Raw genomic sequence first — 23,118 nt, forward strand, 5'->3', positions numbered from 1 at the left:
GGTTGTGCATGTGTCTCATTTCCATACATGCTATGTAACAAATGCACAAATTTTTTGGCTTGATTCGGATTTTACCTTGTGCTGAAGGTTCGTGGTGTACTTCAGAAATGTGCAAATATACTCATGCGCTCTATATTCAGACAAAATAAAATAAGATTTCATACATGTGCAAATATATGCTCTATATTCAGACAAAATAAAATAAGATTATGTATGAAAAAATACTTATGAATGAGAGATGATTCTTATGTGTGAAAGATGGTGTATGTAAACGTCCTCATGTGCTTATGCTAATTTGTTCCTTAGATGTAGAACATACAGAACATATGTGAGCGCATGTGTGTGTTTTACCAGGGTATGTACTAACAAAACAAAGGGGAATGGCTTCCCACTGCCAGGGGAGAGGGTTAGATGGGATCTTGGGAAGAAATTCCTGGCTGTGAGGGTGGTGAGGCACTGGCACAGGTTGCCCAGAGAAGCTGTGGCTGCCTCACCCCTGGAAGTGTCCAAGGCCAGGCTGGATGGAGCTTGGAGCAACCTGCCTTATTGAAGGTGTCCCTGGGGGTGGAACTAGACGGTCTTTAAAGGTGCCTCCCTTCCCAAACAATTCCAGGATTCCTTGAGTGAAATATGTAGAGATGCATGTCTGTCATGGCTTGTATGCCATAGGGATATTTTGGGGGGATTACATATGCAAGCTGCACTATACTAAGTTATGTTCATCATGTTATATATTGTGTATATTACATATATTATATCACAGGTTGGTTGGCCCCTCTGCTTGAGTGAAGAGTGTCGTTTTCCCATGCAAACGCACTGCAGGGCAAGTCACAGCTGATTATGGCACCAAGACCCAGCCCTGTGTCACAGAACCTGGGCTGTGCCACAGCTTTGTAAGACCTGGAAGCTGATCTCGCTCCAGAACAACCACTGGTAAGCAGGGAGGGGATTTTTCCTCCTGATAAATCGGTGTTTCATTGGACTCTCTGAATTTGGAGAGCTGTTTGCCCAGAATGGGGCTTGAAGACCCAGGCCCTGGCTTTGGCAGTGCTGGCTGCAGAGATGCGGTAATGCAAGGGATCTGCATGAGAGGGAGAGGGCAAGGGTACAGGGTTATTAATTGAGATTTCCACACATGCCTCCCTTGCATGTAACTCAGCTTTTCCCTTGGGAAAGAGAAAGGTCCTTTTTCTGTTATTTTACCAGCCTTTCTTTCCTTGCTTGCTTGATTCCATCCTTTCCTTTAGCAGAGTACCTCTAATCATTGCCTTGCGTCATTATCATTATCTCTTTTTATGATCTTTAGTTACGATGTCAAAGAGAAGAAAAATGAGCTCAGTTTTCTGGCATCCTAACACATATTGATTTCAACAGCAGCTGCCATGAGGCCTTCACATATGATGGATTGCCACTAGACTGATGCAAAAAATACCCGCATAAATAAAAGTATTTACCAAAGAGAATAATCAGTGATTGCATAACTGCATCACCATATTGACCAACAGCCCAGGCTGATCAGGGAGTGATCTTAGCACAGAGTAATGTTCGTCAGGAAAAGCTTTCAGAGTTTGCATTGGAGACCCTGTTTCAAGTACTTATTTTAATAAATATCCCTTGGATTCTTGGGAGCTTCCTTGAGCCTGCAAAAGGAAAGAACGCAGCATAAGTATACAGCTCCTTGCTAGTGTCAGCCTTTGCTCTTTGGATGACACAGAAAAGAGCTATACCATCCTGGAGGAGGACATTACTTGGGGGGAAAAGGATCATACAGGACTTTCCTGTGGCCATGTGCTTTTGCTCCATTCTGGGAGCACCAGACACAGGAAATTCACCCCAGGTGAATGAGGTACTGGGAAGCACCCAGCCAGTGCTGTGGGCAGCAGACCAATTTTAGGGATGTTTTCCAGCCCTAACAATCCTGGTATTCTATGTTTCTAAGGTCCTTGAGAGGATCTTGGGCACTGCAGTTGCATTTCTGGGTTGCATTGAGTGTTCTTGTGGTTGATCTGCAGCAGGAGTGTCTCCAAATGAGCTCTTTGAAAAGCCCAGGAGCTGGAGGCGGTGGGGTTTGCTGCCAGTACAGCCTTGGGGGAACATCTCTTGGCTGTCTCTCATCAACACTGCAGGCCTGGAGGCTCCAGGGCCAGATTAGAAGGGTGAGAACCATGTGAGCTGTTTGATTTAAATTAATTTAGGGTCGGTCTCTTCTCCCTGGTAAGAAGGGACAGGACAAGAGGAAACGGCCTCAGGTAGCTCCAGGGGAGGTTTTGGTTAGACATTAGGGAAAATGTCTTCAGCAAAAGTGTTACCCAGCCTGGCACAATGTCCAGGGTATTGATAGTGTCCCAGCTCCTGGAGGGAATTAAAAGCCATGTGGATGCGGCCCCTGGGGACAGTGGGGCAGTGGTGGCTTTGGCATTGCTGGGGAGTGTTTGGAATTGACGATCTGAGAGGGCTTTTCCCATCTGAACAATTCTGGTTTTTTGCTCCCAAGCCACTAGCATCAAATCTCTGGATTGAACCCTTGCTTCCAAAGAAAAAAGACAATATCATAGAATATTTTATTGCGGTTTTTCTTTCCCATTCTTTTCTATTCTATCCTGAAGGCAACGTCAGCCAATCCTCTCTGAATTGTATCTCTCCATCTTTTAAAGGAATGCCCTGTTTCTTGCAGGGTGGGGGTTGGAAATATTCCTGCTTTCTTTTTCTGTTTTCATCCATCTGCACCAGCCTGGCAACCAGCAAAAATACACATATAAAGATGTCTTAATCTTAAATATAATTAGATATAATACCTCACGCAGCGTTGTATGATTAGTAAAATATATGATCATTAGTTATTAGATTAATGTGTCTACTTGTGTAACTGAAAGCCATTTGCAGCCAGAAATTAAATAGCTCAATTTGCTGTAATTGACTTATCTCCCATTGAGATTACTGCACTTGCTGCTGGAGAAGGTTTCTTCAAATGCTAAAAGCAGCTGTGTGGAGAAGCTGGGTCCTGTTTTCTTTGGAAAGCCCCTACCCCACTGGAGGCAGAGACATCTGAGGCGAGGTCTGGAGGATCAACAGAGCCACTGAAATAGGAGCCCGCTGCATTTGGGGACAGGTAGCCCACGATGATGATTCCCAGAATCTGTGGGGCCAGGATCAGCTCTGCTGTTGGGTGACCACAAGAGACGTGACCACCTTTTAGTCCTTGTGGGCACCAGCCCCACTCACGCTGGTGTAAATCCAGGAATTCCTGGATTTCCCTTCTGAGCGCCTGGAACAGCGAGCGGGTTCCGGCGCATCCTAGCGAAGGGCTCCGTGCAGAGCAGCGTGGCAGGCATGGAGCAGAGAGCCCCGTGGGGCTGGGCAGGGCATCTGCAATGCGGGTCTCTCCTCCCAGGGGTGCCAGCAGCAGCTCCGTGGGCGAACACGTGCGGAATGGGGAATTGGGAGCACGTCTCTTCTGGCGACGTGGGATTGTGCCCTTAAATTATCCACTGACACCTCTGACATTGGGAGGTGCTGAGGGGCCCTACAAATCTCAACTTTTGCTGCTGCCTCTTCTTCTTCTTCTTCTTTTTTTTTTTTTTTAAATAGGTTTTCTTATGGTTTTCTTAATTTATTTTTTTTTAGCCACAGCAACTAAGTGAACCGTTCAAATTGAAACACTGAAATGAACCAAGCTGAACAATAAACTAAAACATGCCTAGAGCAAGTTGAGCAATAAACAGGTTTTTAATTTTTTTTCCCCCTTCCATCTCGGTGGTGTCTGTCTCTGATAGATGATGTGACAAAGGAAGAATCCTCAATAAATTCTAAATTCTGAATACTAAATCAGTGAGCAAGAGCAAACGTGTGAGATGCCATCCCAGCTCACAGTGGCTTTACTGCTGTGATACCACAATGCTACTGCCCCGTGGGGCTGGGATGGAGGTGCAGATGGACAGAGGGACATGCATCAAATCCATCCATCTGCATGTGATGGTTTTATCCAACCTACATCCAGCCCAAGTCCATAACCCAGGTGTGACTGAGGCTCTTCCCACTGTACCCTCACTGGAGTCTCCAAGGGAAAATATTATTCATGGATTTTAAGGCCAGGAGGGGATATTTTGCTCTGCTCTGACCTCCATTAAAACACAGGCCAGGGAATTTCAGAGTGATTCCTGCAGGAGGAACAAAGGAGAGGGATCATCTACTGTGTAATTTCATCTCATGAGAGATGTAAATATGCTGTGAATTCTACTAAGGGATGCCACAGAGAAGGAGGACCTGTGAGAGAGATACTAAAGGAAAAAAGCCCCGAGCTGAAATTGTACCAAGATGATCTATGTGAGCTTACTGCTGTGTGTTCTTTCTCACCTTTCAGGGAGCTGAGTGCTGTAAAATGCTTACCCTTGCAAAAATTGTGTGGTTTGGGAAAAAATAAAATTTTTTTTTGCTGAAGCATTGTCACAGTCTTTTCCTCAGGAGGACCTAAATGTGAAATAATCCTCTAAGGGCTGTGATACAGTGTGAAGGGAGATGCTGGCAGTCACACAGTGTGCGCTGAGCCCTGTGACAGGCTTCTGCTCCAGATCTCAATTTGCAACCTGCTTTGAAGAGAGCTGAGGTACATTTTCCTTCTGCAGCACCTTTCATGCTCTGGTTGTCCTGCCTGAGTTAGGAGGCAGCAGCTTTTCCTGCTTGGATGTCGGGCAGCCTCTTTGGGAGGAACTATAGATTCTTGCAGAAGGCACTCTCTAATCTTTGGTCCAGAGTTTCTGCATAGACTTGTCTCTCACTACAGCTCAGCCTACCTACACCTATTTATTTCTCATGTAGTTTCCCATGGAACTTGTTGGTACCTAGAGGTTTTTATCTGCAGTGAGGGAAACCCTTTAGTTTGACTGGAGAAACCCAGCAGCCTAGCTGGAGTCTCACACTGAATTATTTTCCTTCCACTGAATTTGCAGCTCAGCTTGAAGCTGACACAGTACAAATGTACATGAACACAGCTCATATCTGCAATTTAATCCTTCAAGCTCTGCATGGCACTGCTGAACAGCCCACAACAGGGATGAGATCAAACTCAGTAATTCAGGCATTCAGCTTCCAACCCACACTTCGTCATGGTCGTGGTCTGAGCAGGCCTGGGGTCTGGTCTAGCTCATGAAAAGTGGAGTTCTTTCAAACTCAGTTCTTTTACCCCAGTGTGTGCTTGAATTCAGTCTGTAGATCCAAATTAATCTTTTCAATCTGTCCACACAGGTAAATCAGAATGACTTCCTGAAGCATCACCAGGGAGCTCAAACCAGAGGTGCAGAGACCTCAGGTTGGCTTGACACAGTTTGTTGGAGGAAAATCAGTTTAGCCCAGACTGCAAGCTAATGGATGATTTACAAAACTCAGAGTGACAGGGAAGAATTTGGGCCTCTGTCCTTCAGGAATATCCCCATGGCTTGTACATAACACCTTGGTGTGGTTAAAATGCATGAGCAGGCAGCGATAAACTCAAGCAGGCACTATTATAAAATGTGACAAATAAGCCATGATGCCAAGTGCAGATTACCTTTAGGTACTTCTGAACTATTGCTGCCATGAGTTCTGCTGCCAGGCTGTGTTCTGAGGACACCCCAGGTATTATCAGATTTATCACTTTTTCCTCCTCACTCCATTTCTCTCAGCCAAACACATCAGCAATTCACCAGAGACCATTGCCATGGTTTTTTTTTTCAATTTTTCATATCTCTTCTGAATAATTTTGCCATGTTATTTTTATTGTATTTGGATAAGAAAATACTACTACAGCACCTTTCTCCCTTTATTTCGCCCTCACCATAAATCATGAAGGAAACTACCGCCTGGTCTATGGAACATCACTTGGAAGGACAAAAACAAATCCAGGTGATGTGGGGAAAGCTGAGGTAGAGCAAAGTGCCCCAAAGGTCCTGCCTCATCTCCCCTTCCTTTTTAGGTGTGATATACTCCAAAATACCCTTGAAAATAACTCTGAAAATTATAGGTACAGGCTGTGAAATGAAAGGCAGTTCTTCTATTTGGCTGGAACAAAGCCCTAAAACAAAATATGCCAGTGGTGTCCAGCAGCTGTGAGTGAAAACAAGGCTGTGCTGGGTCCCCACTGGGAAAAAGTCAATCAAATTAAAGAAGACAAACATAATTTGAAAAGGACAGTGTTTCTGGCCACTTCTGAAAAAGTGGCATTGCTGTAAAAGCAGTTCTGTGGCAGTACCAGGAGCTGAATCATAGAATTGGGGTTGGAAAGGACATTAAAGCTCATCTATTCCACCCCTGCCATGTGCAGGGACACCTTCCACTGTCCCAGGCTGCTCCAAGCCCCATCCAGCCAGTCCTGGGACACTCCCAGGGATCCAGGGGCAGCCACAGCTGCTCTGGGCACCCTGGGCCAGGGCCTGCCCACCCTCCCAGCCAGCAATTCCTAATTGCCAAGAGCCCAAAATCTGTGCCTGCCCTCTGGCAGTGGGAGCCATTGCCTGGGTGCTGTCCCTGCAGGCCTTGTCCCCAGTCCCTGGGCAGCTCTGCTGGAGCCCCTGGAGGCCCTGGCAGGGGCTCTGAGGTGTCCCTGGAGCCTTCTCTTCTCCAGTCTGAGCTCAGGTACTCCGTCTCCTGCTCTCCCCAGCTTAGGACTACTCAAAAGAAAAAACTGCTTTTTATTTTCCTTTGGACAAGTGGGTGGTTCAGCAGAGCTGAGAGAGTGGAAAGGAAAGCTAATGGAGATTTTACAGCCACGGAGCTGATATAGCTGGAGATAAAGGCACTGTGAGCTCTGGTGTCACAAACTTTATTGCAAGGTTGGTGTACATAAAAGGAGAAACACAACATGGTTTTCAGACATATAAAACAGAGCTTAAAAATCCGGCAGTTAGAGAAGAAATAGGTGATCTTTAATTCACAGGTGGTGAAAAGGAAGACATTAATAAGAAAAAAAGGCAAAAGAAAAAGGTGCAATAATGGATGAATTGCATGAAATGGCCCTGGTGAAGGAAGGTGGTGGGGTGCTGCTGTTAGTTTTAATTTTTGTTATAATAATGGTCCATCACTGTGCATCAGGACAGTCCAAAGGGCTGGGAAAAGCATGCCAGGCATAGGCTGCTCTCCACTTGCCCAAGGCTGGTGGAGAGATGTGAGAATCCACCCCTAATTCATTGCTGCCTGTTCCTGGTGAATGCACAGGCTCTTCTGAGAAGATAAATAGTCAATAGCTATTTCCTATTTCTGTTCCTCATGCCTCTCAGAAATGCACATACCTCTGTAATATTCCCCATCAACTGCCTCTTTCAAGACATCTCAGACATCTGTGATAAGGAAAACTCATCCCAACCCCTAACCTGTCCATTCTTGCCTTCTCCATGTCCTTATCAGAGACAAAGTAATCAGATTGCCACCAAGCACAACCCATTCTCATTGACTCCTCTGGAGAAATCTCATGGGCTTGAGATTCCTTTCATGCTTTATGCAGGATTGTTGCACAGGATCCATTTATTTCTATACCACGAGGATAAACAAAGATATAATTCTTTCTTCTCCGTTAAATTTATACGCTCATATTTATTGCTTTTTTGACAGGATTAGTCTCACACTTCACAAAATTTAAAGGATATCTGTTAGGTATAGAAATTCTAACTATCAATACAGGAATTAAGCTGCTTAATAAAATATCCATTCCCCTCCCCCAGCTGTCCATTCCCCAGTGCTAGAGCCCCTTTATGAGCTCCTTTATCCAGGATGAGCAGAGGTGCCAAACCCTTTTCTCCTTGTAAGGGAGAACTGGAAGATGATCTGTGCCAAGCCACAAAGGAAAAAAAAATGTCAGGAAAAAAGTAATATTCAGACACGGCAATTCACCATGATTGTCTAAAACAAAGACAACATTCATTTTAGAGGGGGACAAAAACATTTTTCTTCTTTTCAGTAGTGACAAGGAAGGGTGGGAGTACAAGGTAAGTAATTAAAGGCTAGAATTCATTCAGACAAAATGAAGTTCTTACCAAAGACACCTGAATAAGGAGTTAATTATTCCCAGTTCTTCCATTGGAGTTGACTTCTCAGGCTAAATAAGATCCCCTGTCAAAGGTGAATCTCTTTATTCCTCATTCTGGCAACTGTGTGTTCAAAGTTATGTAGATACTGAAAGGTATTAACAGAGATGTAGGAACAGGTCCGTGTCTGTTGGAAATTTTTACAGTCAAGAAACAGAGCAGAAGGAAAGAGCTGAAGCTGAGAATAAATACTGACTTGAAAAACTTCTGAATTTGTTGATCAAGGGCTTCAAGTCACTCTAACGAAATTTTTCCTTTCCTTGTAGTATCAAGTATCAAATATCTGCTGCTAATGACATGAGAGGCCTTACACTGTTGCTGGTTATTAATAGTGACCCCATTAATAACAATAATAAAAAATACTGAAGGTACAGAACTTTCTTCAGATGTGCATTCTTTGTCTGGTCCACTAATAATCTTCTCCCTTTCCTGCACTAAAAATTATCACCTTGCCTCCCTTCCAAAGATGATGAATCCCACAAACATCACCCAGTGCTAGCTCTAGAATGAAACCCAGTGAGCAGTTAACTGGAAACAGCAATGCATCTCCTTGTTTCAACCAGAACCAGGAAAGCTGTGACCAATAACAAGATCCATCCTAAACTGGGATCTGTCTCCAGTCAAGGCCAGGGTGCAGCTGAAATGTAAATGAAGCAGGAGAACTATCAAGGTGGGTGAAATATGATTATCTAGGCAAAGATCCTGGATGCAATGCTCCTGCATAGTGCTGACTTTTCTGAAATCTGAAAGGTCTTTTGGATATCTAGTATAAAAAAATATCCTGCCTTTCCATGTCAGCCATTCAAACGTGTCTGGTTTCAAATCATGTGCTTGACTCAAAGGTTTTTTTTTAAGGAAGACAAACTTTTTTTTTAAAGTCATCAGGAAGGCAGAAATCTTCTTTTCCCCCTGATGATTATTATCTATGCTTAACTATCCTCACTGAGAAAAATGTGTTTTGTTTCCAATTTGACATCTTACAGCTTTAGACTCCAGAGCTCGGCTCTTGTTAACGTCTTTTCCCACCTGACTAAGGAGTCCTTTGGTACCCACTGAAGGATCCAGGAAGGAAATACACTCTCTCATCAGTTCTCCTCTATATCTTTCTGATAAGCTGAATAGATCATGTACCTCCAGCTGCTCGCTATGGGACAGCTTTTACCCTTCCATTACTCTAAGCTCACATTCTTTAATAACAGTGCCCTGAGGTCTTTAACCACTGTAAACAAGGTCACACAGCGTAAGGACAGAGCTACGAGGGGGCAAAGCAGCTTATTAAAGGTGAAAAAACACCACAGCAACAGTTTGCCCTCTGGAGCCTCAGCTCTAGCATGGTAGAGAAATACACTGGAAGTTGCTAAATATGGAAAACACTGAAGCTTGGGCAGTGATTAGAGGCTGGAAGGCACCAGTCAAAGGATGCCCACTTCATCCTTAGCCTCTTCCCCAGGCCCCATGGGAGAGCATTGCTGAAAAAAGAATAAATTGAACCTTTTGTTGGAAGCCAGACCTCCAGTGCTGGGGACAGCTCTGGGCCCTCAGGACAAGAGAGACCCTGAGGGGCTGGAGCGTGTCCAGGGCAGGGAACGGGGCTGGGAAGGGGCTGGAGCCCCAGGAGAGGCTGAGGGAGCTGGGAAGGGGCTGAGCCTGGAGCAAAGGAGGCTCAGGGGGGCCCTTGTGGCTCTGCACAGCTCCTGACAGGAGGGGACAGCCGGGGGGATCGGGCTGTGCTCCAGGGAACAGGGACAGGAGGAGAGGGAACAGCCTCAGGCTGGGCATGGGGAGGTTTAAATTGTGATATTGGGGAAAATTCCTTCATGGAAAGGGCTGCCCAGCCCTGGCACAGCTTTCCAGGGCCGTGTTGAAGTCCTGTAGGAGTTTAAAAGCTGTGTGGATGTGGAACTTGGGGACATGGAATAGTGTTGGCCTTGGCAGTGCTGGGCAAATGGTTGGACTCACTGATCTTACAGTGCTTTTCCAGACTAAACATTTCTATGGTTCATTTGACCCAGTTGTGGTTGTTCTTAGAGTTTTCACTTCATGCCAGAGCACTTGTCACACTTAGGGTTGTACCTTTGCTGATCTACCATTCCCCTACCATAATCCTAATAACACACCCATTGGCACGCTGCCACCAGCAGGAGCCACCCACACTCATTTAAGGGGTTGAGAGCTCATTGTTGCCACAGTTTGGTTCTTTAGTTATTCTAACCCAACTGGAAAACATCTCTAAATACAGGGCAAACCCAGCTGGTGCATTGAGGGTGCAGCACAAGGTGCTAATGCTGTTAATAATTGACTGCCAATACCTGATATACAAGGAGCTGAATCTGAAAAACTTTGGTCCCATCCCCAAGTTAATGCTAGCAATGTTGCAAAATGCAGATCAAAGAAACAAGGCTGTAGTTTATGTTAAATCAGCTCAAACTGGCATCTGAAGACTTGAATTAGTACACAGAGTGCGTATGAAACATATTCATTTTGTTAATAGAAATGTCTAGTTATATTAGCCCCTTTTTTGCTTATTATTCATAATATTTTTCTGTAATACAGAAAATCAGTTTTTATTTTTAAAATGCAATCAAATTATATTTCCTATTAAAACTTTAATATCAAAACAAATTAACCAATGCTGCAGATTACACATTACTAATGTAGCTCTGACAATAATTCATGCTCCTCTCGATTCTGTTATGAACTATCACACTGCTAAAGTGCAGCAGTTCAGAACATATTCTTAAGGGGAAGTGACTTTTTTAAGGCAAAAAAAGTGAATTAGACAAGATACCTCAATAATAACAGAAAGTGGCTGGGCCAAACATTCAGACAAAAGTATTCTCAGAGGAAAATATGGCCAAACCTTTTCCTCCTCTCTACTAACCTGCTTTTCCCAGAGGCAAAGACCATCATTTCAGAGTGCACATCACAAGACCAACGGGCTCACTGCAAGACACTGTTGCACAGCAATGTCGACTACTCCAGAGACAGTACCTGAACAGGTCAGGAGAGGAAAATCCTATTAAATGGGATTCCTGTCAAGGAAGAAACACTTCAGCGTGCTTTTGTGCAGGTGGCCTGGTGAAGTGATGCTTTTCCAGATATGAGAATAGTGCCCAAATACGGAGTGAATGGCGTCCTAAAACCTTTCAAGGTCACTAAGCAGGATTTTTCCATGGTGGCTGCATCTTCTTCATCCCTTTTGGAGGCAGTTTCTAGCTCACAGCTGGACAGAATTCCTGAAATAATCCACCCCAGAATCAGGAGAAGCAGGTCAGCTTTGTTCTGGAAGATGTCAAGAAAAGTTAACCTCAACTCTGGGTGAGTGCATGTCACAGAATCATAGAATCCTAGAAAAGTTTGGATTGAAAAGGACCTTAAACCTCATCTTATTCCACCCCCTGCCATGGGCAGGACACCTTCCACTATCCCAGGCTGCTCCAAGCCCTGTCCAACCTGGTCTTGAAGAGGTCACTGCGTTCAACCTCAGGTACCTGACATGGTTCCCACACCACCAACTGGGGCTCAGATGGAGGTAGAAGCATCACTTAAAATAAAATTAAATTAAATTAAAATAAAACAAAAGCAGAAAGAGGCACAATAATTCTCAGAATAAAATGCTCCAAGCCGAGCTTCAGTAAAGGGAGTGCACACCAAAGGCAAACTGAGCAAGCTGCTTCCTGTAGTGAGAACAAGGACAGGGAAGATTCTTTATGATGCATCCAAGAGGAGACTAAATTCACAAATAGGATGCTACACCCACAAGAAAAAAAAAAATAAAGTGTTTTTCAGGCTGGCTGTAAGCAATGTGATAATACAGTCGTCTGCCCCGTGAGTCCTGCCTTGACCAGAAGGGTGAAAGCTGGGACCAAGCACGGGAAGCCCCAAGGGATGGAAGGTCCAGTGTCCAGAATTTGTTCCTTTCCTCAAGTGCATTCTCTCTGGCCAAGACTTAGGGCTTTGCAGCTCTGCTTTGCCAGCAGGCTCTGCTGACCCACAGAGAAAATATAAAACCCTCAGCCCCTCCTCTGCTCCAAAGGGGTGCCCTCCATCTCCCAACCTGAACCATACATGCTGTTAGTTACCAGTTGATGATTGTGATGCTAATTAAAACATACTAAGAGACACACTATAAACATGCACAGCACATGAAGGAAATTAGCCAAGTGAGCTTGTCTCTCTTATTGTGCTTTTATTATGATGCTCCTTGGATGATGTTTTTAAATGAATTTTGAATAGTTTTCTTAATTTGTTTTATTTTGCTTCATGGTAACAAAATTGCTGGAGCCCCACAGGAATGATTCAGAGAAGTGCAATATTATTGAAACATGTCTCCTGCTTTTCTTACTGCTTACTTATAATTAAGCTTTATTGAGGTGTAAAATGAATAACAATTAAAAAAAATGTTTATTGGTCCAGGTGCAAATTCACAGATAGTCCTGAAAACTTCCTTTTCCATGACCTCAAGGAAACATTGCTGGTTTCTACCAACTCCCAACAGTTTCTGCTAAGACAACAAGTCCCCCTCCTGCTCTGCCGTGTGCCCCAGCAGAACATCTCTTCAGAGCCACTAGCCATTGCTCAGTGCACACAGCAGATGAGTGAAGAGAATATTGCTGGGATTCTGCTTGGAAGTGAGCACAAATCTCAGCTGCAGTGGCTGCCAGGAGCACAAAGGTCCTGCTACCCAATCTCACCTTTCTCTCCCCTTGGGAATCAAGAATCAAGACCCTGCTGTGAAAAGCAACTACCATAGATATAATTGTAATTTGACAGTGAGACCTACTGAGTAAGGAAAGAAAAAAAAGGGGGAAAGAGAAGAAAAGGCTGCTCAAAGAGATAAAGTTCTCATAGACCCCCCTCCAGCCTGGTTTTAGATGTTAGTGGAACCAGCTGTGGTCATGTTATGATCACAAGTTGTGCTCATACCTCTAACACCTTCTGTATCTCACCACTGGCCTAGGCTCTGATTTCACACCCTTGGCTTTTGGTGGCCTTCTGTCTAGAAAATATTTGGCTGCACCATTCACAGAGATAGCTGGTTTTGTTTTTATTGTTTGAGAGGTTTGGAGGTTGTTTGTGGGTTTTTGTTTTGAGGAAGCTTCTCTTGGCAGGCAAAGAAAGCGTGTCTGCACATTCAAATGGGTTTTTCCAACCTGTAGCATAGTTCAAAGCCAAATCCCACAGTGGTCAGCAGTCCTTCTGCTCAATCTGGGGATTTTAGCACTTACAGCATCCATTTTAGCACCGTGCTGCTCCCCCAGAATGCAGCACTAATGGATTACTGTGCATTACGTTCCTCATTACTGCTTAAATATTTATCAGAACATTATGTATTTAGTGGCTGGGGGAAAAGAGACAATCCTGCCTTTTGCCATACAAAAGGGTTAATTACAAACTGGATAAATCTCCATGACTTAAAAATTGATAAAACAGATACAGAGATTAACAGGAGAATGCGTTATTTACAGCTAAATAAACATTCAGCTGCATAATCCCGATCTGGGATTTCCCCATAGGAAAAACAACCAAAGTCAGTATTCTATACCAATGGTCTACATTTATACAGCAGTGAAAAAACAGAGGAGGCTGGTTTACGCTGTCTGAAAACAAAAAAGTTCCTCATCCAAGGCACCCTGGGGCTGGTTCTTGGAAATATTTGGAGGAGTTTGTAAGGAGCAGATTTGTTCTGGCCTTGACCTGAGACTGTTCAAGGCAGTTGTGTCTCCCCCTTGCCACACAAGGCTATCTGTGTGCCTCTCTCCATCTTTTTCAACGCTGAATCCTGCATTTTAATTTTTTTTTTTCAGTCTGCACTTCTCAAAAAACCAAGCTCATGAGGTGTTTCCGTGGGTCTCTGTCGTACCCACTGCATCAAGCACCGCTGGAGAAAAACATGGGTACAAGCTCCAGAAGGAAAAATCAGAAAACAATATTTAACATGACACAAAGCAACCTCTGCTTTGCACTTCTGCAGGAGTTAATTCCCTGGTTCTAACCCAGAACCTTCCACCACCACTTCCATCTCTGCAGAGGTCCACATGTTACACCCGTGTAACACACACGTCACCGTAACGATGGCTTTATTTACAATTAAAAACCTTACTTAAGTTTGGGTTCTTCAGCAGACAAAAGATACCAGAAAACCCAGTTGTTTGTGGAATTCAGCCAATGTTTGTCTCATAAAATAAGTTCTTAAGGTAACTTATACTGGCACTGTGAAATATTGTTCATTATAACGGAGCAGCTGAGATAATGTTGTTTTCTAATTTCCCTTTCTCAGTCAGAAATTAAATAAAAAGTCATGTCTAAATTACAATACTGGATTGAACGCAGACAAGGACCCCATGCGGGGAGCTTATGATATATCCTTCCCACGTTTTATAGCCATTAAAAAAGATTATAGGATTTTTTTTCCTTTTCTTTTAGGCCATTTACATTTGTTCTGAACTCTCACTGTGTTTTATTTGAAGCTCTTAAAAGTGCCAATGTACATAATAAGTCAATCAAGAAGTTAAATTAAGAAAAAAAACAAAAACATATTGACTTGTATATACCAAAGATGCACTTGGAAATCTGAACTCTGCCACCTAATGACTTTCTGAGTTTGCAATAAATATCACTGAGCACGGGTGTCTGGATTGTTCTGTACAAGGAAATACATTTCTAATCTGATTAACTGGTCTTCTAACAGATCTTAGCCCAACCCAAATTATGGGGTGCTCTTCCCCACCAAAGCAGCCATTAACATCTGCAGAAATGCTGGGGGGGGGGGGGGGGGGGCCTGAACTCTTCCTAACCAAGGTTTACAGCCTCAGAAAAGCTCTCCTTGTTGCAGTTTATCTCAGTAATACCTGTTTTGCCCATGCCCATGGCTAAATGCCCCCAAACCCTCTGCTGCCCTCCACCTGCTTCCCCCAGTTCCCCAGTTCCTCCTGCACAATTTGGTCTGCACTGTTTTCCAGCTGCTTTCTCAGCCATCTCACAACCATCCCCCATCCTGTTTTTCCTACCCAGGTTTTCCCACATTTTCCCTACCCTTCTTGTTCTAGCTCTTGTCTCCTTCTGGGAGTACACACCACTCCTTTCTCCACAGACTCCTTGAGCCACTTGAGGTCATCATCTCCTGCTGTTATTCTGAGTCCATAAAATATTTTTGACAATGCAGATATTGGTTCCCCCTTTTGTGGCTGTGGATTTTCTCTTTTTCTACAGATTTTCAGAGCCAAGCCTCTCGTCTCACTCAAAGTTTCAAGAGTATTTAATGAATACCCTGAGTACTCAGTTCTGCCTCACTTTGGCAGAACTGGCAGCATCAAAGAAGCTTGAGGGAGGCTTTCATTAGCTGAAGGTGGGATTAATCCCATTTTCACACCTGAATGACATCTCAGACCAGTCAGCTGGACTCTCTGCCAGTCAGAAAAGAGAAAGAGGCAACTTCAGGCAACTTTACCCAACCAAACTGAGTCACTCCTCAGAAAGCACCTGTGTCTTTCCATTGACTGGGAAGACATCCCAGGCTGCCAGGTTGGCCCTGACTATTTAGCTTCAGAAATGTGGGCACCTGGGCCAAGTTTTCCAGTGTAACATGAAGATACTCTGCTGTTGGAAGTGTGATGTGTTGGACTGACCACAGGGCACTGCAGCTGCACAAAGCCCTCCCAACACGACAGCAAGGTCAAGACACTGGGGAAATTCTGGCCACGTTTATGGCATTGGTCCTTTACTGACAGCTCACATCCAGAACCTGCTGCTTTCACTGGTGTTCCATACCTTTTGCTTCACTCCTTTCCTGTCCTCGTGAAGTGATTCCTGTGTTGCAATCCAAGGGAGGAACTGCATTCCACTGGAAGGTGAAGCGCTCCTGCACGTGGATTCCTGGAGCTTGTTCAATAAACATAAAACTTTAATATTGTATTTGGATTGCTGCAAATGGAAGGTGCTGCGTTACCCTAATGCATTTTCTGGGAACATAAGCCCACTCTATACCTCGGGACTCAATTAATTAAAGAACATTAAATACAGTACAAGGTCTTCCTCCCAGCAGCAAAAACACCTGCACTTCATTCCACAACTTGTGCCTCTCTTAATAGCTACAGAGATAGCTAAGGCTCATCCAAAAACTATTAAAGTCCATGGAAAGGTTCCCATTTATGTCAGCAGGGCTTGGATCAGGCACCAAGGCGACATTGTGAGGATAATCAACTTGGAAAGTAAAGCACAACTAATTTGCAACTGGGAAAGCTTGGAATGAGACAGTTGAGCTCCAAGCCCTAGACTTTCAATGTCTCATGTAGTGTGAACAAAGGGTACTAAAGGACTTTATGATTAAATAGATGTAAGGTTGCACTCCAGAGATGTTTTCTTCTCTCACTGAAGAGTGATGGTCTCTAGCTCCCACACTGCTCAGACTTTCTACTAAGCAGAAGATGCTTCAGTCCTCAGAGGAGGTTTTTAATGCTAATCCTTTGTAAACACACAGATTTTCAGTTCCCTAATTCCCCTGTCAACAGGTTTCAGAAGAGAGTGACAGTGGGAAAGATTAACTAACTTCATTTTAAAAGACCATCAGACCAGCCAATGAGTTGTCTGGTCACCACAACAAATAATTACTGTCTGTGCCTGATTAGGAGGTCAAGGAACAGCTAGGATGGTACCAAAAGTGAGGTTGATTCCTTTTCTCTAGATTAGTCTCTGGCAGCAATAACCTGTGGGAATGCAACATATGGTGGCATACAGGCAAATAGTTTATCCAACTCTATTCCTTGAGTCTTGTTCTTTAGATCTTGTTTTCTCCTTAATGAAAGCTATGAAACCACCAAAAACAGAAGGAAACCCTGTGCATCAAAGAATAGGGTTGGCTCTGATTATTTAGTGGATATGGCATTTGGCTTTGCAAAGAGAGGTTTTGCACCTCCTGCCTCACCTGTGTTTATGTAGCAGCCTTCCACTACAGACAAGGACTTAGCCAAGAGCCCCTCTCCCATAGAAATGTGAAGAAATGTTGGTCCTTGGAAACTATATTTACATATGGTAATGATTCCTGCCCATGACAGAGAAGTTGGAAATAGATGGTATTTAATGCCCCTTCCAACCCAAACCATTCTAGAACTCTATTTTGGTTTAATTCCATCTTCTCCCCAAGAATTATGTCTGTAACTGGCTACAGAAATAATATTCATGCATTTCTACCCTGGTATTCACAAGACACACTTAAACCACTGGAATCAGAGGGTAAAAACACCTGATAATCTCTAGCATCCTTAAGGACAAATGTTGAATAAGGACTTTTCCTACCTTACAGAATGTCTTAATAAAAGAAAAGAATGGACACAAGGATTTTATTTCAGTTGTGCTATCTCTGTAGTCTGGGCTGGAGTGCAGTCTAGGTTTTGAGGCAAATTGTATTATTTCTCCAAGACAGCAGCTACAAAATACAGATTCCTATTGATCCCTAGTGGCACAAATTTAAGAAGTCAAAATAGGAGGAAAAACAGGAAACTAACATCCTAGACACACAGTGAAATGGAGCAATGCAGGGTAGGAGGCTGTGGAAAACATTTAGCTCTGTGACCTTCCATCTCATTTATTTCAGTCCTAGAAAATTAACTCTGCTCCTACTGAACTGAATCAGAGCTTAAAAGGAGGGAACAATTCTCATACATCTGTTTCAGTCACTATCATTTCCAGCCTTTGGGTTGATAACAAAGCTGGAAAAGACCAAGTCACAGGAGGGACTCTACTTTACCATGGTCACCTGAGGAGCAGGTCACATCTTCAGGGAACACAACCACTCGCCAAACCAAAGGAGCAGGCTTCCTTAGTGCTTTACTGGTTGCAAAACACTACTTTTATTGCTATGTTGGTAAAATAAATCCTTCATCCCACAGCACAGAGACTGCTCTAATAGACCAGTGCATCTGAGTGTGAAGTAAAGGATCACACACAGTCCTCAGCAAACCCTGGAAAAAAAGGAGCCCAATTGGGACACTTCTGTGGAACTGGTTCATTACACTTCCCTGTAGGAGGTTAGCCTGGAAAGGGGAGAAACCAGCCTCTCTGTCCCCACTCCCCTCTCCACTCTGCCCTTACTCCTCTCTACTATTCCTGCCTTCCTTAATTATTTTTTACTTCTTCGTCTATGTGTAGTTTTAATAAATGCCGTAAAAATACATGTACTGGAAACCTTGCAGTAAATATGTGACAAAACAGAGCATTCTGGAACCAGCTTGGTGCTATAACTGTGCATGTGATACCACTATTGTCACCTGAAATATCCTTGGGTCCTTGGAAAAAACGCTGTAAAATTTCAATAAATATAAGCTGTTCAGCTAGTTCTAGTCAGTAAGTGAATGGGTTGGTACAGTGGACAACCACTGAGACAAAACTAAGATTTTTTTTCTGCACATTCCATCCTTTTTTTCAGGAAAAAATCTGATAGAAGCTGCCTGCTTTAATACTCTTTTCTTTCTTTTCTTAAGATATTTAATATTAATATTAGAAGAAAACTACTTCTAATAGTAGCATCTTACAGAGAGAGATAGCGACAGGACTAGGGGGAACAGCCTTATATGAAGAGAGGGGAGATATAGATTGCATGATAGGAGTAAACTGTTCCCTGGGAGGGTAGGCAGGCCCTGGCCCAGGGTGCCCAGAGCAGCTGTGGCTGCCCCTGGATCCCTGGCAGTGCCCAAGGCCAGGCTGGATGGGGCTTGGAGCAGCCTGGGACAGTGGAAGGTGTCCCTGCCCGTGGCAGGGCATTGGATGAGATGATCTTTAATGTCCCTTCAACCCAAACTATTCCAGTATTCTGTTACATCCTCCATGGGACATATACCCCAGGGAGAAACTGATACCTCAGAGGGACAGAAGTGACTGGAGGAGCCATGCACAAGAGATTATCTGTGGTGACAGCAGTTCTACATCCCCACCAGAGCACCAGGGCTGTCCTAAACCATGACTCAGTAATCACCTCTGTATAATCTGCAGATGCACAGGTGATGGGAAGTCAAAACAAGGCCCTGGGGCCCTCCCATGACCTCTGTGGGAAACAGGTACAGCCTTCCACCACAAAAGCTTTCACCACATAAATATTCATGCCAACCCCAGGAGCTACCAAGACCCAAACAACCAAACCAGAGACATTTCTATCTTTCTTTACAGTATGTTCCAATATATCTTTTAATTTCAGTGTCTTAAATTTCCCCGTGTGTCAAACTCAGCTTTGCTTTTTCATGTTGATTATTGTTTGCTCAGATTGCTCAGCCTCTTCTATATGGGAGCCATCTGCTGTTTATAAAGCTCTCTTACAGTCACGTTTCCTGTAAAATACAACAGCATTGTTCTTATTTCTTCTCTTTTTCAGAGGCCACTCCTGATTTTGATCCTTTAATTTTCAATTTTATTCCTCATTTAAAAAAAAAAAGACAAAAAAGAAAAAAAAAAAAGAAAAAAATACAAAGTCATCCAATTTTCCTTGGACAGTTGGAATCACTTTTGCTGAAGGGAATATTAAAAATTTCCATAACCACAATTATTTTCATCAGTCTGTAAAACAGGAATGTCCTGGTGGCTATTTTAAATAGACGCAGAGATTTTGTCATTTTGAATATCACACTTAGTTAGAAAAATGTTATATTTCTCTAAGAGTATGCACCAACTGAAAGAGAAGAAAATTAATTAAAATCTAAGCTTGATAAATTAAAATAATTTCTTTAATTGTATTCTATGAGCCTATGATTCCATGAAAATGGTTTCTTTCAGAACTGAGGCAAAAATGAAATGTGAGGTAAAAAATTTTGTCTTAGGTTTTATGAATGTTATAGTGGCTCTGAAGAAAAATTTTGGCACCCATTCTTTTACTCAAATAAAATATTTTCCTATGAAAATTCTGCTGAAACCAGTCCTAGTGGTACCAACATTAGGGAATATCTCTCAGGCAGGTCCTAATGGAGGAAGAAATAAAGATCTTTTCCTTTTTAACACAAGGTACTTGCTATTTCTCTATAAAACATCAAATAATTTAATAATAAGTATTTCTTTAAGTGTCTCCAAAAGTACAGGCACCTGGAGGCAAAGTTGAATCTTTAAGGAAATTCTATAAATGCATATATCAATACATAAAAATAACTATAACAGAGTTAACTGCAGTGATATTTAACTAGTTTGCATGGACTTTTCAGCTATAAACATGACCTTTGCCTTATCATGTTTAAATCTGTCATGGATGTCAGATATTGCCTTCTTAAGTGGACTCAACTGTATTACAGGCTTCTGTGGTAATGCTGGGCTGAAGTGTATCTCCATTTTATGTTCTTAAATATTCATAAGAAGCTTTGCAACATTAATATCTTAGAAGGCTTACAAGAACACTTAAATAATGTGTCTTGCCTCCCTTCGCCCCTCCCAGAAATGTCCCAGTCTTTTCCAATTTGTGTAATGCATTGAGCCATTTTAATAATTGTTTGGGGATTTATTCCGTGGTTCTGGAGTTCACTCATAGCCAGTGTAATTATTATCTCCACTGGTCTTAGCGTGTGCTAATCCTGCTTGTTTTACCAGCAGAGGAGAAAAGATTTGAGAGCATAAGCATGAGGCAAGGGTTTTGCCCTGGAATTACACCCTATGAGTGCCTCCACTGCCTCATCTCTACATAAGAAATAAAAATAAGAATAAAAATAAAATCATTTAAATTGAACCTGACTTTAGCAGAAATACTTCTAATGAGAGGCAGGTGAAGGAAAGTAGATATTCTGTGATTGCAACTGACGCTATCAATAGTGGAAGTTTAGCCAAATTCACATATAAATCATCATTTATTTAGGCCTTATTTAATCTAGCTGCTTTAAATCATTTCTATCAGGTCATTGTGGGGAATGTGTGTATTGTACCTGTGTGAGCACAGATCATTTGATGCATGTCGAAGCCATAACAAATCCTGCACTGGGAAAGGTCATCATAAATTAAAGTTTGCCTTGAGATTTTTCATTAACACAATTTTTTCCCAAATATGTAACTGAATTGCTAGACATGGAATTAGAACAATCCCCATACGTTTTCTGTGCACACTTCTAGGAAAATACAATAGATTTTGTGGGAGAAATATTTAAGCTACTCTTTTTTAATGGATTCTACCTTGTTTTCTTGACAATCTTGGATGTCTTTTGCACAAAAAAAGCCCGTTCCTACAAATTCTGCATTTCACCGATGTACGTTTCCTTTACTACTCCAGCCAAACCTCTCTCTGAACTTTCAAAATTAAGCACATGAGGGCTGTTCACCAAACACATCACGGCCTGCGTTTGCCACGATGAGCTTACAGGATGTTAAGACCCACTTTCTGCTCCTGCCAGCTGATGTTACCAATCTGCTTCCCGCCAAGGGGCAATATTTCAATGAAAAGCAATACAGAAAGTATTTTCATCACAATTTTATCATTGTGCTGCTGTTCCAGGGAGCCCTCGCTCTCATTCACCAGCAACAAGCAGCGAATAACCCCAGCGAGCTGATGTGCAGGAATGTGCCTCGGTTCCCTTATCTCTGCTTTTCCGTGGTGTTTACATAAATGTAACTCAAGGCTACCATTTGCAATTCAGCTTCTCACTGTGCTTTATCCAGGCCAGCATGAAAATGCACAAAGAGCCCCGTGCCTGCAATGGGATGGTGTCAAAATGTGGGGATCCAGAAGATGGGTTGAGGAGGTGGCCTGGAAGTAGTGAAAGCTGGGCTACAAAAGGCTTGGAAATGAGTTATGGGGCAGAGCTGGCCATTCAGGTGTGGGCAGGAGGTCAAGGGAGAGGATTCTGCCCCTGTGCCCCTGGGCTCAGGTGAGAGCCCACCTGCAGAGCTGCCCCAGCCCTGGCTCCAGCAGCACAAGGAGCTGGAGCTGCTGCAGCCAGTGCAGAGGAGGCCACGGAGCTGCTGCCAGGGCTGGAGCCCCTCTGCTCTGGAGCCAGCCTGGCACAGCTGGGGCTGTTTGCCCAGAAAAGAGAAGGATCCAGGGAAACCTTACTGTGATATTTTAGCACTTAAATGGTGCTTACAAGAAAGAAGGGAACAAACTATTTAACAGAGCTTGTTGCAACAGGACAAATGTGATGGTTTTAAACTGAAGTAGGGTTGATTTAGATGAGAAACAAGGAAGAGGCTTTTCACAATGAAGGAGTTTCCCAGAGAAGCTGTGTCTGCCCCATCACTGGAACTGTCCAAGGCCAGCTTGGATGTGGGTTGGAACAGCCTGGGATACTGGAAGGTATCCCTGCCCATGGAATGAAAAAAGCTTTAAAAGGCCCTTGCAACCCAAACATTTTTATGATTCCCTGCTTTTGGTGGTTTCTGTGGATTGGGATGAACACCTTGGCCAATTCTACTCAATGTTGTTCTGGCTGACATTGCAAATGTTCACCAGACATGAGGTAGAAACAGAGGGTGCAGTTCACAGCAGGGCAAGCTCAGTGTCAAGCTGGATCACACACCCAGCATCCCAGGGCATGCCTCGGAAATTATGTGGTTGCCCTGTGGGACGAGCAGAACTCATCTGCCTTCAGGTCCTCAGGGACACTAAATGCACTTAAAGCAGGATATTCTCAGGAGGTGTCAATCAGAAGGTACCACAACAGAGATAATTTACCCTGGGAAAGCAGAAGCCCTCTAGAACATGCGAAAATAAACCCCAGCCTCATCCACACTGCATTTCTTATCGTCAACTGAGAAGGATTCAACTATTACAGGGTCATGCTAGGCTCTGTTATTGGGGTGAGCATCACTGTCCATGTCCTTGGGTGGACAGAGGTGTATCCCAGTTCCTAGGGTGGACTGTGAAATGCTGCAGGCTTCACTTTCATATATTCCCATAAATAAGAGGAAGACTGGGAAACAACACAATGCCAGAGGCAGAAACAAGGGCACAAATCCCTATTTCTCCAGCACAGCTGGAGCGGCTGATTGAAAAACTCATACAACCCACCTCCACTATTCAAACTTTGGGGTGTTAAATCCAAATCTAAATAATCCTGCATGTTTCTTCCTTGACTAAGCACCTGAGCACTAATTACATGCCTGGTTAATTCGG

The sequence above is a fragment of the Molothrus ater genome, chromosome Z (genome assembly GCF_012460135.2).
Source record: "Molothrus ater isolate BHLD 08-10-18 breed brown headed cowbird chromosome Z, BPBGC_Mater_1.1, whole genome shotgun sequence".
Classification (NCBI taxonomy): domain Eukaryota; kingdom Metazoa; phylum Chordata; class Aves; order Passeriformes; family Icteridae; genus Molothrus; species Molothrus ater.